Below are 4,638 nucleotides of genomic sequence, written 5' to 3'. Positions count from 1 at the left end.
GTAGCCGAGTTGACCGAAAGAATTTCATGAACTATCTGTGTTCCTGGTTCGGTGTACCTATGTATATACCACAAAAAGGGGCGTCCGCAGAGCGGCGCGGAGAGGCACAACCCTCTTGCTTAATTCCCCCGAATAAAAAATTATTACCTACACCAGAACATCAGACCGAATCTACGCAATGGCAGCGCCATACACCTTGGACAGCGGCTTGGATCCGCCAATGGATAATCAGCAAAGAAGCCTCGGCGCTTAGATTGTTGACCGAATGGGTACACTCAAAAAAGAGTGTTGATGCCTCCGAAGCCTGTATGAACCAAATCAGGCAGATGAAAGAAGAAGAAGCCATAGACTTCTTAAATGAATTGAGGAAGCAACCCCGGTTTATCCGAGGAAGGAAGGGGACACAGATGGATGTCCCAATGATCATAACCACCCTGGACACGCAGCAGCGCTTATCAGTCAAAGCGCTATTAGACACAGGATGTACTGGATCTTCGATTGATGCACAGTTTGTCCGCGATAACAACATCGCTACAAAGAAACTACCATCACCGGTCCCTGTCTATAATGCAGATGGCACGCATAATGCCGGCGGCGCTATCACAGACTTCGTTGAATTAAGGGTGGAAATTCAGAGCCATGTAGAACGACTTCCTTTCGCAGTTACCAATCTAGGGAAGACTCCAATCTTCCTTGGATACGAGTGGTTACAGATTCATAACCCATCTATCGATTGGCAAAAGCAAATCATTCATTTTGATCGGTGCCCGATTACCTGCAAATACGCAGCCCGATTAATAGATATTGATGCCGATCATGAGGAGCCCAGCGATCCGGAGGCTCGCCTAGAAGAAGGGGATAGAATCTTCATTTTAGACCATGAAACGTACTTCGCGACGGGAGCAGCACACATTCGCACCACGAGCACTGATCTAGCGATCAAAGAAAGCCTGAAACACGAAGCCAAGACCTTTGAAAATACCGTCCCGAGTCATTATCACAACTACTCCGACGTATTTAGCAAAGAAGACTTTGATTCTCTACCGCAAAGACGACCGTGGGACCATGCGATCGAACTTACATCAGGCGCGCAACCGATCAGTTGTAAAGTTTACCCTATTTCTGTAAACGAACAAAAAGAACTTGATGAGTTCATAGAAGAGAACCTCCGAACCGGGAGAATCAGACCATCGAAATCTCCGTGGGCTTCTCCTTTCTTCTTCGTCAAGAAAAAAGATGGACGACTTCGACCCGTACAAGACTATCGAAAGCTGAATGAGCTGACGATAAAAAACCGCTACCCACTTCCTTTGATACAGGAACTAGTGGACAAGTTGAAGCAGGCGCGGTACTTTACGAAATTAGACGTCCGATGGGGATACAACAACATCCGCATCAAAGAAGGAGACGAAGAGAAGGCAGCATTCCTAACGAATCGAGGACTATTCGAGCCGCTTGTCATGTTCTTTGGTCTCACCAATTCACCGGCTACGTTCCAAACCATGATGAACGACATATTCCGAGATCTCATTAGTCAAGGACACGTGGTAGTCTATCTAGACGACATCATGATCTTTACTCAAGATTTAAAAGAACACCGTCGGATCACGCGGCAAGTTCTTCAAATCTTAAGGGAACACAAACTCTATCTGAAACCGGAAAAGTGCGAGTTCGAGAAAGCGGAGATAGAATACCTCGGGATGATAGTGGGAAAAGGAGTCGTTCGCATGGATCCCGTCAAGATAGAAGGAGTTGTCAATTGGCCACGGCCCGAAAGTAAACGAGACATTCAGGCATTTCTCGGGTTTACCAATTTTTACCGAAGATTTATCCGAGATTACGGCAAAATAGCAAAGCCACTCAGTTCACTAACGGGCAATGCTACCTTCGAATGGACCGTCGAACAAGAAGTAGCCTTCACAAGCTTAAAGGACGCCCTCTGTACAGCACCAGTACTAGCCATACCTAATGACAACGACCCATATCGAGTAGAATGCGACGCCTCGGATTTTGCCATAGGAGCGGAATTAGCCCAGAAGCAAGACGGCAAATGGAAGCCCGTTGCTTATCTGTCAAAAGCCATGACAGCCGCCGAAAGGAATTACGAGATTTACGATAAGGAACTTCTCGCAATCATGACTAGTCTTGATGAATGGCGTCAGTACCTTATGGGCGCCGTACATCCGTTTGAGATATGGACGGATCACAAGAATCTAGAATACTTCCGGAAGCCGCAGAAGCTCAACCGACGACAAGCCCGATGGGTAACCGAGCTAGCTGAATATCAATATTCGTTACATCACAAGCCCGGTAAATCTAATGGCAAAGCCGACGGACTATCTCGCCAAAAGAGGCACAATGCAGGAAAAGAGGACAATTCCGATATAGTATTGCTAAAACCAGAACATTTCCGTGCCTTGATTCATAGTACTGTATTTAGTTTAGAAGGAATCGACCAGGACTGGGTCGCAGAAATTAAAAAATGCAAAAAGAACCGAGATTCGTTAGTTACCGTAGCTTTACAGAACAAGGACAAGGACTGGAACGAAGATAGTACCGGACTCGTGACATGGAAGAATCGTATTTACGTACCAGTAAATAGAAAACTCCGGGAGCAAATCATTACTCACCACCACGATACCCCATTGGCTGGACATCCTGGTCAATACAAGACACATGAGATGGTCACACGTAACTACTGGTGGCCCCGAATTAGAGAAGACATCAGGAAATACGTGGCTGGATGCGAGAAATGCCAGAAGACCAAGGTTCATACAACGCGTCCTACCGGACTTCTATTCCCCAACGAAATCCCTTCACGACCCTGGGAAGTAATCTCCGTTGACAAGATAGGTGTACTACCGGACTCCTTCGGATACAACGCCATCCTCGTGGTCGTCTGCATGTACTCTAAGCAGATAATCGCGATACCAAGCACCATTGAGCTTAACGCCGAAGGGTGGGCAAAGGCACTCCGAGATAACGTAGTCGCACATCATGGGTTACCACGAAAGATCATCAGCGATAGGGGAACTGAATTCAAGAATCAGTTCATCTCCGAATTGTACCGATCACTCGGAATCGAAGCCAACCCTTCAACCGCGTATCATCCCCAGACAGACGGACAAACGGAACGCATCAATCGCGAGATAGAACAGTATCTCCGATTATTCATCAACTACCGACAAGCGGATTGGGCCGAATGGTTGCCACTCGCAACCTTTTCGTATAACAATAAAGTCCACTCATCTACCGGGTATACCCCGTTCTTCGTCAATAAAGGGTATCACCCTTACGAAGGAATCCAACCGGTGCGAGAAGGACTAAGCGAAAATGTCCAACAGTTTGTCGATAGAATGGATCGCGTACGCGAGGACACTAGCGCCGCTATCAGTCTAGCGCAGGAGACAATGAAACGCTTCTACGACCGAAAGAGGAAGAACGGACCAGAGTACAAAGAGGGGGATAAAGTTTGGCTAGAAGGGATAAACATCCGAACAGACAGGCCAATGAAGAAGCTCGACGATAAGCGATATGGACCCTTTAAGGTTAAACGCAAAGTCGGAGCTTCCGCCTATGAGTTGGAACTCCCACGTCGATGGAAACAACATCCCGTCTTCAACGAAAGTCTACTTAGCCCCTTCAAAGAACCTACATATCCATCACAACGACGAGAACCGATAGTCCCTGACCTCGTAAATGGCGAGGAAGAATGGGAAGTCGAAGACATTCTTGATTCTCGTCGTGATCGAAATGGAAATCTTGAATATCAGGTTCTCTGGAAGAATAGTCCCCACGGTGATCGACGTTCCTGGGAATCACGAGCGAACTTGACCAATTGTCAAGAACTCCTTGAAGAATTCCACACTAGACGTCCCGACAAACCTGCGCCTATGATGATTCGAATCCCCCCTCTATTGACACGACCTGTCCACATACTCACACGCGATTCCACTCTTTTGGTGCAACGAATGGGTGGAATTCTTCCGAAGCAAGGGTCTGAAGAATCGGCTGGGTTGGATCTCTATTCGGCTGAAAGCGTTAAGATACCGGCACGAGACCGCAAGATTGTTAGCACCGGCATAGCAATGCGCGCACCTCACGGAACATATGCACGAATCGCGCCGCGAAGCGGATTAGCAGTCAAAGGGATAGATGTCGGCGCTGGAGTAGTAGACCGAGATTACACCGGAGAAGTACGCGTTGTGATGATCAACTCCACGAATCAACCTTTTCAAATACACGCTGGCGATCGAATCGCACAAGTCATTTTGGAACGCATTGCGTCATGCGATATCGAGGAGGTGTCAAGTTTAACAGAGACTCAACGAGGATCAGGAGGATTTGGATCGACGGGTAAATAATCGTGAGGACACGATTCTAGACGGGGGGTAATGTCATGAATATTACACAATCCGGATGGTTCTCCCGGATTCCATGGTATTCTTTCACTTTCTATACACCTCCGTATATTCGTAGGATATTCTAGGTATTCATTCTGACATGTATATAAGGAGCCTGTACTGCTCAATAACAAGCCAGACTCGAGCTGGTCTTTCCTCACTCACATTCCTCTCGTCTGTCTCCTCAGCTTTGTCGTAGCTCAGTCCAGTTGGATTGTTAGTTGCTGACATGCTG

Source organism: Phanerochaete carnosa (genome assembly GCF_000300595.1).
Source record: "Phanerochaete carnosa HHB-10118-sp unplaced genomic scaffold PHACAscaffold_11, whole genome shotgun sequence".
In the NCBI taxonomy this organism is placed as follows: Eukaryota; Fungi; Basidiomycota; class Agaricomycetes; order Polyporales; family Phanerochaetaceae; genus Phanerochaete; species Phanerochaete carnosa.
Note: the sequence above shows the minus strand (reverse complement) of the source record.